Source organism: Microcaecilia unicolor, chromosome 1 (assembly GCF_901765095.1).
Source record: "Microcaecilia unicolor chromosome 1, aMicUni1.1, whole genome shotgun sequence".
Taxonomy (NCBI): Eukaryota; Metazoa; Chordata; class Amphibia; order Gymnophiona; family Siphonopidae; genus Microcaecilia; species Microcaecilia unicolor.
This window is the reverse complement of record NC_044031.1, coordinates 553225323-553238119: the sequence shown is the minus strand read 5'-3', so window position 1 is coordinate 553238119 and position 12797 is coordinate 553225323. Positions and strand designations below refer to the sequence as shown.

Below are 12797 nucleotides of genomic sequence, written 5' to 3'. Positions count from 1 at the left end.
TCACCCTGCAAGATTTCCTTTACTATCTCATTCACTCCACCTACAATGCCTATGACAGGGTATCTCAGACTGGAACAGTGACTATTAGCACCTGAATGGCTTGGCTTAGAGCCTCTCAGACCTTCACAAGGATTTGCAAGACCTTCTTGCAGGTGTGCCCTGTCTGGGTGACAAACGTTTTGGTGATAAGGTCAAGGATGCGGTCTCCCAGATTAAGGACAACTGCCCCACTTTACAGGAACTGTCTTTGTAACTGTGAAAAACATCCCCCTTCTCCCCGGTATTGTCAGCCACCTTGGTCCTCATATAGGAGACCCTACTAATTCTTCCAGCATTTCTGACCATCAGGTACACCAGCTCCCCCCCCCCCCCCCCTCCCAGTGCCGGTCAACCCAGCCTTGCACAAAAAAGCAGAGTATCTGGGACCATAAACTGCCAAATATGCATGCAGGGCCAAGAAATTTTCTCCAGGTTCTTTCTGATCCCCCAAAACTCAGGAAAGACTACTTAAGGGTGCAGAAACTACAGTAAAAAAAAAATATATATGTATATATATATATATGCATTTAGCATTTTGAGCATGGACAGATGTAGTAAACTAATATGCTTAGCATGTAAGTGTTATGATATTGGAATATGAACTGCCCAATAAGCATAGAAATCCCATGTTATATATAGCACTGAAATTAATACATAAGCCCCCTGGTTTTAAAATTTGTAATTAATTTCCTCCCACCCACCTGATGACAGCCAGCAGTCCATTTTCTCCAGCCCTAGAGGAGTGGCCTAGTGGTTAGGGTGGTGGACTTTGGTCCTGAGGAACTGAGTTCGATTCCCGGCACAGGCAGCTCCTTGTGACTCTGGGCAAGTCACTTAACCCTCCATTGCCTGCCGCATTGAGCCTGCCATGAGTGGGCAAGCACGGGGTACAAATGTAACAAAAAATAAAATAAAAAATCCCATATGCTGATGAAAAAACTAAGAATATGCAAATTTCTCCTCTCAAGATGCCCAAATGTTGCTAATGCTGACTGGCTAGAGGACAGTCATTTCCTTTACTGAACACCAAACTGGTAGCTGATCAGACTGCATCCTTCTGCCTAGTATTAGGAACAGCTGGTTAGTAAGGAAGGTGTGCTTTTTATGTAGTTTAGGGATGGGATTGTACTTTGCACGCGGGGCGCTTTTTCACCTTCAGTTGGGAACATAGCTTTCCACCATTAGTAAAATCAGAGCAGTGCAATAGCAGTTTACTCAGCCTAACCAATGTATCTAGTTAGCAGTGTCCAGAAATTCAGTCTCACCCCATGAGAGTCAATGCTTAGTGGTAAATGGTAGTGTAAGTTTTACTGGTTGCTATGGTCCAGCAAGAGATTTCCAGCCTAGTTATTACTTATCAAGTGGCTGCTGTGAGAGAAAATTTACAATGTCATGATCTTAAACACTTCTGTGTGCTGGTACATGCAGAGTCAGGAAGAATCAAGAAGTAAATTGCTGAGTTCTTCTGTTTCAGGCAATGAGGAAAGGTCTGCTGGATGTGCTTCCAAAAAATGCTTTAGAGGATTTAACAGCAGAAGATTTCAGACTGCTAGTAAATGGCTGCGGGGAAGTAAATGTGCAGATGCTTATCTTTACCTCCTTCAATGACGAATCAGGTAGGAAGTTTCTCACTTCTGTATTCTTCCAGAGGATGATGTTTGTTTGTTTGTTTGTTTATTTGTTTGTTGTTGAATCATATCACACTGTTTAAAAGTTACATTTCAGTATGTGTCTGCATAAGGCTACATTTTTTCATATTAAGCTACATTTGCATGATCTGTATGGCTAGTGAAAATGAGTGACTTTCATCCAACCATGTTTAACTTTTGGCAAATCCAAACAAAGATGCCTTCACTTTACTGTAATAAGAGAGTGCTTATAACTAAACATAAAAAACTAGCAACAGAATGGTAGTCATAGCACATGAGCTTTCCAGAGCGTAGACTGCATAAACAACTTGTTGGTTCTTTAGAAGAAAGCACAACCTGTTAAGACTCAAGTTTTCTCCAGGCCCATTATGACTTCTGGAACTGCATTGTACTGGTCTATGCTGCAAAAAATATTGTGGTGTACCATATTTAAGAAAAGTAGTCACACAAAGATTGTCAACCAGGGGAACTACAAGCATGCATACCATGATGAGTGTGATGTCTTCTGATTATTCTGTACTAATTATATATTCTTTTTTCAGTTAAAATTGTCAAGTACACACAAGAATCATTTATGATCTTGGGGACATTGTTTTATACATTTGAAATAAACTTTGAAATAAACTTTTTTATAATGAAATTGTCTTCCATCACACAGGAGAAAATGCTGAGAAGCTTCTGCACTTCAAGCGCTGGTTCTGGTCAATAGTTGAGAAAATGAGTATGACAGAGCGACAGGACCTAGTAAGCATTTTTCAGCAACTTTTGCAAAGTGATGATTTTCTATTTTGTCTAAACCCTTTGAAAATTTACTAAAGCTGAGCTCCAAGTTTAGGTTTGTAGTAAAAATAGTTTCCTAAATGTGTTTGGTTGACAGGGATAGGGATAACAAAGTTATATACTTGGCACTAATTTTCAGTATTAAGCACTTAGGATCTATGAAGCCCCAGTTTTGCAAAGGCTCTGTAAAACATAGAGCCTTTTGCAATATATGTAACAGTGCTGGCAAATACACAATTTTAACCAAAAACTATGATCCACAAAAATAGAAACTAATAACAAAAGGAAAAAGTCCAAAGACTTAAATAATTTTCCTTATTTCAATCTTTTTTCATCAAAAAATTCAGTGAACCACCCACTTCAAAGTCACTGCAGTCTCATTCAATATTTTTAGACTAATTCAGTGAAGATCACAATTTAACTGAATCCAGAAATGGATACACTTATCTTTTAACTCCAAAGCAAGAGCTGAATCCTCAAACTTTCTCTTCAACCTCCCTGGACTAGCGATGGCCAGCGTTATGTCGCCTAAAAAAATCCATTTAGTAAAGATTTCCACCTAAGCGTATTTTATAAACAGCATCTAGATTTAGGCACAGTATATAGAATATGCTTAGGCGGAAATCCTAGTGCCTAAAACTGTGCGCATCCATTTCGGCCAATGAAAATGTGGCCTAAATCCCTATTGTAGATTTACGTGCACTGGGCCATATTCTATAACTGTGCGTGTAAATTTTGGAACACCCACAAAACGCCCATAGCCACACTCCTTTTGAACTTCATGCATTAGAATTTAGGCACAGTTCATTACAGAATACGTTTAGCGAGTTGTGTGTGTAAATTCTAATTATTGCCAGTTAGTGCTCATTATTGCTTAAGTGCTGTTATCAATGTTGATTAGCTTATTAAGCCAATTAAGTAACGCGCATTGTTATAGAATGTGCCATGATTTTGGCGCGGATCTCTAGGTGCGCTATATAGAATCCAGGGGATAGCATTTTCTCTCACCCAAATCATGCCTGCAGCATGCCTCCTTCGAATCTCGGCATCCTTGCCATCTACCTGTGCAGATAATGGCTTTGTGAAATTATTTACTTATGCAGCTGATGTATGCATTTACATGCTGCTGCTTACATATGCGTAGATGCTATTAATATGAAAACAGCTAGGCGTAGACCACACCAAGTCCATAGCCATTTCCTGCCCCATTACACAATATTTAGTTCACATGTGAATTAGCATGTACTGTCATGTCTGCACAATCACTGTTATTGTGGTCATGTGCTAACACCACCTGCTAGATTATATGATAACTGAGTGGAGGAGTGGCCCCATGTAAGCCGCATTGAGCCTGCCATGAGTGGGAAAGCGCGGGGTACAAATGTAACAAAAAAAAAATTTGCTTATCAGACTTTTTAGTGAAAGACCCCTGTAGAATTCTAAATCTAGGTGAATTTTTATCTAAAAATTTAGTTTCTACATTCAGCTAACAATCCTCTTATTTTGAAACTTGGCTTTTAAAAAAAGGTGAAGAGCTGAAACAAGCTTATTTTTATTTATCTATTAGGATTAATTTAGCTGTGTCTTTCAAACAGCTCTGCCCAAGGCAGTGTATGTTGTAAAGTTTTGTATATTCCAATAATAAAAGCTTTTTCCACAAAACCAACAAAATATATTCCATCCCCTATATTGTGGAATTAATTAAAGTGCTTTTGACTCTACACCATAAGATATATAGAATAATGTGGAGGAAAAGACCTCAAAGCAACCTGGAGTACTCAGTGATATCACAGAATTCTTAGTACTAACCAGAATAGTTGCATCATCACTGGCCAAAAACCTCCCACTGTATAAGTATATTAAATTTTTAGTCCAATTTTTGTTTTATTTCTTTTATGTTCTTTCTTTCTTATCTAATCCTCATTATGCATCTTGTACCACATGTCCTTTTACTTTTATATAGAGTCCACTACAGATACTATGAGGCTCTTATCTCAAAGTTTTTCCAGCTTTTCATCACCTCTTGACGGGGACCCGTTTCGCCCACCAGATTTCTCAAAGGGAGCTGGTTAGTTCCGTGCCATTCCAATATCATCCATGGAAATAATCACAACAGTGACCGTCTGCATTGAGGGATTCAAAAGTCATACATCTTTGCAAATAACATATATTTGCAAAGATAAATGACTTTTATCTGGTGGGCAAAATGGGTCCCCATAAGGAGGTGATGAAAGCTGGAAAAACTTTGAGATAAGTGCCTCATAGAATCTGTTGTGGACTCTGATACAAAAGTCAAAGGACATGTGGTACAAGATGCATACTGAGGATTAGATTTTAAAGAAAAGAAAGAAGTACATAAAAGGAATAAAACCTAAAAATTAAAAATATTTATACAGTGGGAGGTTTTTGGCCAGTGATGATGCAACTATTCTGGTTAGTACTAACAATTCTGTGATACTATCACTGAGTACTCCAGGTTGCTTTGAGGTCTTTTCCTCCACGTTACTGTATATGTCTTATGGTGTTGAGTCAAAAGCACTTTAATGAATTCCACAATATAGGGTTGGAATAGATAAGCTTTGTATCTGTGACAGTATTTTTGTTGACAGGGAACACAAAATGACCAATAATGTCACTCCACATTAGGACAAGTCCTCTTTTGTCCCTACACTTTTATCAATAATGTGGAGGAAAAAACATGACAAATCACATGCAAAATGCCAATTTTGCAGTGCTTAGATATTAATGCCACTTTAAATACACCACTCATTTACTGAATCTTCTACTCTTGTATCCCTTGCTGGATTACACTGTGTTGTGGATACCACCAGAAATGTTTCTGCAGAAAATTACAAAATTGCTGGTGCTTCTATCCAGTACCTGTTATGGCACAGTCATAGTAATCAATTTTTACTGTTGTAATTAAAGTTTTGTACATCAGCAGTCTTTAATGCAGTGTTCCTCAATCTTTTTGTGCCTGTGACCCTACGTTGCAGCCACATAAAATGGTGTAACTCATTGGAGATGCATAATAATGATGTAACTGGAGAGTTCACCAAGTCATGACCCCAAAAGTAGGTTCCATATCATCAAGCTGATCAATCCATAGACTGGTGGGTTGTGTCCATCTACCAGCAGGTGGAGATAGAGAGCAAACTTTTGCCTCCCTATATGTGGTCATGTGCTGCCGGAAACTCCTCAGTATGTTCTCTATCTCAGCAGGTGGTGGTCACACACAGCAGCAGCTCTGGCTAGGCCTCCAAGCCTAATTTTTAGGTTTTGTTGAGTGCCTGGGGTTGAGGGCTCTTTTGAGCAAGTGCAAACCTGGTGGTGCCAGGTCCCTCCTTTTCTCCCCCCTCCGCTGGCTCCGTTAAAAAAAAAAAAAAAAAAAAATTTTGAACGTCCTTAAAGGCGTTTATTTCGACGTTTATTTAAACGTTTATTGCAGCTACTCACTGGGACACCAGGTCGTTACAGCTCGGAGCAGACAGCAGGTAATTTTTACCTTTTTATAGCGGGCAGGGGGTTCCCCGATTTATCTCCACGTGGCATATGGCGTCGGAGGGCGAGGGCGTAAAGAGTCGCTCCCCGGATCGCTTGGGCGCTTCTAGAGGGGATGCGGGGGTCTTAAAGCCTGATTCGCCCTTGTTGGGTGACAGTTTCGTGGCCGATGAATGTTCCGGTCCTTCCTCCGGCGTGGCGATTTTTCCCGCCATAAACGCCCATCCCCCCGCTCCTCGCCTCCGCCATCTTGGCCGGCCACGCGGCTCGGATGGCTTCTTCTTGGGCCGCCCTTGAGGTTGGAGACATTAATGCCATAAACGCCCTTACTTTGGGCGACGGCACAAAAGCGGCTAAAGTTAAGCGCCGTTCTTCCCGCGCGGCTCCTTCGCGGAGTGTCGCGCCGACGCCATTTTGGATGCGCAGCATGTCTCTCCCCCGCTCTTGCGAGCGCGGTTGAGGGTGCGTCTAGGGCTGTTGCCCAGGCTGCGGAAGTACACAGTCTGGGAGGTTTCTCCCCCGAGTTTGTTTTGCTGCTGCATCAGGCCTTCCTTATGCAAAACGCTGCCCCTGCTCCCTCGTCTGGTAAAGAGGTTGAGGTTCCCAGAGGTAAACGCCCTCGGGTTGATTCACAGGCCTTGGAGGACTTTGTCTCCTCCGATGTAGATGAGGGCAGCGTATCTGAGGTCTCCCAACGGTCCTTTGCGGATTCCTTGGAGGAGACGGATCCCCGCTCGGATGGATTTGTCCAACCTGTTGGTACAGGCCATGGACACTTTGAAGATTTCCTCTCCGGAGGACGTCTCTCCCTCAGCCCCTGTTGGCTCTGCCATTATGCTGGGGACGAAGCGCCCGCCTAGAACCTTCCACGTGCATGATGCCATGCACACCTTAATTGCGGCTCAATGGGATGTCCCGGAAGCGAGCCTTAAAGTGGCTAGGGCTATGTCCCGCCTCTATCCTTTGACTGAAAGTGAACGTGAGGCCTATCTGTGGCCTACCGTGGATTCTTTAATCACTGCGGTGACTAAGAGAACGGCGTTGCCGGTGGAAGGTGGCACGGCCCTAAAGGACGCCCAAGACAGAAGATTGGAGGCGGCCTTAAGGTCGTCCTTTGAGGCAGCTGCTTTAAGTTTGCAGGCCTCAATTTGCGGCTCCTATGTGGCCAGGGCGTGCCTGACTATGGTGCAGCGGGCTTTCCCCTCGGATCTTTCCTTGAGGGCTGATTGGCCGGCCCTGGAATCGGGCTTAGCCTATTTGGCAGACTTGCTGTATGATGTCTTGAGGGCCTCAGCGAAAGGCATGACTCAGACAATCTCTGCGCGGCGGTGGCTTTGGCTGAAACATTGGTCTGCTGACCACGCCTCTAAATCCCGCCTGGCTAGATTGCCTTTAAAGGCAAGCTGCTCTTTGGGGTCGAGCTGGACAAAATCGTGACCGATCTCGGCACGTCTAAGGGCAAGAAGTTACCAGAGGTCAGGGCTCGGGCTAGTACTCGCCCTGGTACCTCCAGAGGACGGTTTCAGGAAACCCGTCGGTACCGCCCGGGCAGGTCGGGCTCCTCTGCCCCCTCTTCCTTCAAGAGGAACTTCTCCCCCAAGCAGCATTCCTTTCGCAGAGACCGCCGTCCCGGAGGTGCTCCCTCCGGTCCTCCCCCAGGGTCTCGTACCCAATGACGGGGCCTTGGTCCACGCCTCAGTGCAGATTGGAGGACGGCTGTCCTCGTTTATGGGCGAGTGGGCCACCATAACTTCAGACGCTTGGGCGCTGGAAGTCATCAGAGACGGCTACAAGCTAGAGTTCTGCCGACCCTTAAAAGACGGGTTTGTACTCTCTCCCTGCAAGTCACCGGTCAAAGCTGTGGTAGTGCAGCAGACCTTGAACAATCTGATCCGCCTGGGGGCGGTCGTTCCGGTGCCAGAAAATCAGCTTGGCAAGGGATGTTACTCCTTTTTCTTTGTGATTCCAAAGAAAGGAGGTTCTGTACGGCCTATCCTCGACCTCAAAGGGGTCAATTGGGCCTTGAAAGTTTGGCACTTTCGCATGGAGACCCTCCGCTCTGTTATAGCGGCAGTGAAGGCAGGAGAGTTCCTGGCATCCTTGGACATCAAGGAAACGTACTTGCATATTCCCATCTGGCCTCCTCATCAACGCTTTCTGCGTTTTGCAGTAATGGGCCGACACTTCCAGTTCAGAGCCCTCCCGTTCGGGTTGGCTACTGCTCCGCGGACCTTCTCCAAAGTAATGGTGGTCTTCGCGGCCTTCCTGAGGAAGGAAGGAGTTCAAGTCCATCCTTATCTGGACGACTGGTTGATCCAAGCCCCCTCTTATGCAGAGTGCGGCAAAGCTGTGAACCGGGTGGTTGCTCTTTTGAGCTCCCTGGGGTGGATCATCAACTGGGAGTAAAGCCAGCTGCGCCCGACTCAGTCCCTGGAGTATCTGGGAGTTCGATTCGACACCCAAGTGGGCAGAGTGTTCCTGCCAGACAATCGGATTGTCAAGTTTCAGGCTCAGGTGGACTAGTTCCTAGTAGCCTCTCCTATTCGGGCTTGGGACTACGTGCAGCTGTTGGGCTCTATGACGGCCACGATGGAAGTAGTGCCCTGGGCCAGGGCTCATATGAGACCACTACAACAATCTCTGCTGCTGCGCTGGACTCCGATGTCGGAGGATTATGCTGTGCGCCTTCCCTTGGACCCAGCAGTGCGCAAGGCGCTGAGCTGGTGGACGCAGACAGACAAGTGGTCTGCAGGAATGCCTCTGGTGACCCCGGAGTGGATTGTCGTCACGACAGACGCCTCTTTGTTGGGCTGGGGAGCCCACTGCTTGGGAAGGACAGCGCAGCGGCTCTGGTCTCCTGCAGAGGCAAGTGGTCTATCAACCTCCTGGAACTCAGAGCCATTCGGTTGGTGTTGTTGGAGTTCATCCCGGTACTGGTGTTGAAGCCTTTACGGGTCCTGTCGGACAATGCCACGGCTGTGGCCTATGTCAACCGCCAGGGAGGTACCAAGAGCGCCCCTCTAGCCAAGGAGGCCATGAATCTCTGCCAGTGGGCGGAAGCGAACCTGGAACAGCTGTCAGCGGCCCACATTGCCGGAGTCATGAATGTCAAGGCGGACTTTCTCAGTCGCCATACCTTGGAGCCCGGAGAGTGGCAGCTATCTGCTCAGGCGTTCTTGGGCATCACGAAGCGCTGGGGCCAGCCGAGCCTAGATCTGATGGCGTCATCGGCCGATTGCCAAGTGCCACGCTTTTTCAGCAGAGGACGGGACCCTCGATCCCTGGGAGTAGATGCTCTTCTCCAACGGTGGCCGACACAAGAGCTTCTCTATGTGTTCCCCCCTGGCCCATGTTGGGCAGGGTGCTAGACCGGGTGACAAAGCATCCCGGCAGGGTAATCCTGGTGGGTCCGGATTGGCCCAGACGTCCCTGGTATGCGGACTTGATCAGGCTCTCAGTCGGCGATCCTCTGCGGCTGCCAGTGGAGCAGGGCCTGTTGCATCAGGGTCCCGTGGTGATGGAGGATCCCTCCCCCTTTGGTCTTACGGCCTGGCTATTGAGCGGCAGCGTCTGAGAAAGAAGGACTCCTCAGACAAGGTCATCGCCACTATGCTGAGTGCGAGGAAGCGCTCTACTTCTACTGCTTACGCCAGGGTTTGGCGTATCTTTGCAGCGTGGTGTGAAGCAGGCTCACTTTCTCCCTTCACTGCTCCAATTTCTTCAGTGTTGGCGTTCCTGCAAGAAGGTCTGGACAAAGGCCTGTCGCTCAGTTCCCTGAAAGTTCAGGTAGCGGCTCTGGCTTGCTTCAGGGGCCGCCTGAAAGGTTCTTCCCTGGCTTCGCAGCCAGATGTGGTGCGCTTTCTCAAGGGAGTTAATCACCTGCACCCTCCTCTGCACTCAGTGGTGCCTGCGTGGAATCTCAACCTGGTGCTAAGAGCATTGCAGAAGCCGCCTTTTGAACCCTTGTCGAGGGCATCTCTGAAAGACCTGACGTTGAAAGCAGTCTTTTTGGTGGCTACCTCTTCAGCCAGAAGAGTTTCCCAGCTCCAGGCACTCTCATGTCGAGAGTTTTTTCTGCAGTTCACTGAGGCAGGAGTGACTATTCGCACAGTGCCTTCCTTCCTGCCCAAGATTGTTTTTCGCTTCCATGTGATTCAGCAGCTCTGTCTCCCTTCCTTTCGTAGGGAGGTCTACCCAGAGGAATACTCTGCTCTCAATTTCTGGATGTGAGACGAGTCATCATCAGATACTTGGACCAATGATTTCCGGAAATCGGATCATCTGTTTGTCCTGTTTACAGGTCCTCGTAAGGGGTCTGCAGGATTCTAAGCCTACAGTGGCAAGATGGCAAGGAAGCCATTGCAGCTGCTTAGGTGGCCGCGGGGAAGGCCCATACCTTTGCCAGGCATTACCGCTTGACTGTGGCTGCTCGGGCGGAGGCCCGGTTTGGAGCTTCAGTGTTGCGGTCAGGGATTTCTATGTCCCGCCCTGGGTGAGTACTGCTTCGGTACATCCCACCAGTCTATGGATTGATCAGCTTGATGATATGGAAGGTAAAATTATGTATCATGCCTGATAATTTTCTTTCCATTAATCATAGCTGATCAATCCATAGCCCCTCCACAGATTCTGTACTGTTATATTTGGTTGAATTTTAGGTTCAAGTTTTGCCTTCAGTTACTTCAGGAGGACTTCGTGTTCAGTTCTTCTTTCACTTGGATTCTTCAAGAGTTGAGACGAGTTTGGTGTTCCAGTGAGCTGCTGCATTCCTCTCCCCTCCGTTTTAACGGGGCTGGATTGAGATTTAAATTCTGCCAGCACTCCCTCCCGCTTCGTGCGGCTGTAGGGCAGCTTTGTACCCCTCCCGCTTCGGCGGTGTTAGGGTCAGTCAGCTCCTCCCCGCGGTTGCGGTTGCAGGATAAGCCAGATCCCCCGCATCGGCGGGTATGGTGTCCCTCCCCCGCTCCGCGGGGATGAGCTGGACGGATTCCCCTCCCCCACTTGTGTGGGGATGAGCTGGGTTAATTCCCCTCCCCCGTTTCCGGCGGTGGTGAGCTGGGCAGAGTTGTCCCTTCGTGGGTGTAATTCTCTAAGTGCTGAGTCCTGCGGATGGGCTTTGATATCGACATACTGAGGAGTTTCCGGCAGCACATGACCACATATAGGGAGGCAAAAGTTTGCTCTCTATCTCCACCTGCTGGTAGATGGACACAACCCACCAGTCTATGGATTGATCAGCTATGATTAATGGAAAGAAAATTATCAGGTATGATACATAATTTTACCTTTTGTGACCCATATGGGGTCCCAGCCCACAGTTTGGGAAGCTCTGCTTTAAAGCATCTCTCCCCCATGAAACTTGGCTTTTAAATAAAGGTGAACAGCTGAAACAAGCTTATTTTTATTTATCTATTAGGATTGATTTAGCTGTGTCTTTGAACCAGGAGGAAGTCCCAGCAGGCTTTGTTAAAAAAAAAATAATAAGAATTTGACTTTGCTGCTTCCTTAACACTGGTATTGGCTCATATGGTACATAGGACAGAGTTGATTTCATGGGATACTTCACAAATGATCCAATGCATTCATCCAGGCCAGAACATTGATGCTTTAATCCTGACTGCACTGCTGTGTGTTGGCAGTCAGTTGTTTTGGAGGATGGGATTAATTTCATTTTTCAAGTTGAGCCCACGTAACAGGCTGGGTTTTTGTTTTTTTCCATCTAGGTATACTTTTGGACAATCAAGCCCATCATTGCTGCCAGTGAAGAGGGATTCCAACCCATGCATCAATTACAATCAGACCACCAGATGATCAGCACCTTCCCACAGCAAACACATGTATTTCCCGCCTCTACGTCCCACTCTATTCTTCAAAACAGATTCTTAAACAAAAATTGTTACTTGCCATTAAGACCAAGAACTTTGGTTTTGTGTAGATTATAAAAAGTGTGTATTGCTGTGTAATATTACTAGCTAAGTTTTGTAGATTTTTCCATTTGTCTATAAAAGTTTATGAAAGTTAATGCTGTCACACCCCGGTGGTACTTAATGATTAATTGCAGACATTCCGCTAAGTTTGTAATCTGGTGGCCTAAGAAGCTCTAGTACATTTGACTGTCCTAACAGTTTTGACTAGTTTAGAACTTCTTGGCCCAGCCCCAGCCAAAGATGACAGCAGAAAAAAAAATATCATTTACACTGTGATTTTATCTTTTTTGCTGAGGGGAAAAACTGTAAAATGTTACTGAAAATTCACTGCTGCCTTTGTGGAAAATGTTTCATCAAAGGTTCTTGTATAGAGGGAGTAGGGAATTTCAAAATAAAAAAAAAATTAAGTATGTTCTGCCTTTTGATTTTTGTTTTATGGTATTTTATTTTGTACTTGACTGCTGAGTTATGTAGATGATTATGTAAAATAAATTTGCCTAAGTAAATTCTTGCCATTTAAACGTTTGAAGGTTGGATCATCTGCTTCCTTCTTGGAGGATTTTTTGTCCTGGGTTGAACTGAGCTCTTGCACTATTGAAATGTCGCACAATCACTAAAGGCCTCTTTATTCAGTAACGCCATTTCCCATGTGTGCAAAATGGGAAAGTCACATAGCACTAAGATTTGGATGTGACCTACATTTTCACATTCTTTATGTAAATATATCATGAGCACAGCATTTGTTTACATTTGCCATTTTTTTGTGTTGTAATTTTATTTTTGTTGTCAAACATTAGGCAAAAGAAACTTTATTATCCATTTTAGCTCATTCAGTGCTTGGGGCATTTGAATTTGTAGACTGTCTAAGCACCTTGTAGTAACTGTAAATTATTTTCAAAGA

At 45.7% G+C, this 12797-nt stretch overlaps 1 protein-coding gene and 1 long non-coding RNA gene across 3 annotated transcripts in view; both read left to right on the top strand.

Moving 5' to 3' along the window:
• The window catches only part of RRM2B (ribonucleotide reductase regulatory TP53 inducible subunit M2B), a 210522-nt gene that overhangs the window by 41083 nt on the left and 156642 nt on the right, over positions 1-12797 (top strand). The gene's annotated exons all lie outside the window — the stretch shown is intronic.
• LOC115479543 lies at positions 1630-11707 on the top strand. The gene is made up of 3 exons (XR_003943712.1): positions 1630-1655; positions 2347-2432; positions 11693-11707. It is a non-coding gene; the product is annotated as an uncharacterized LOC115479543 (long non-coding RNA).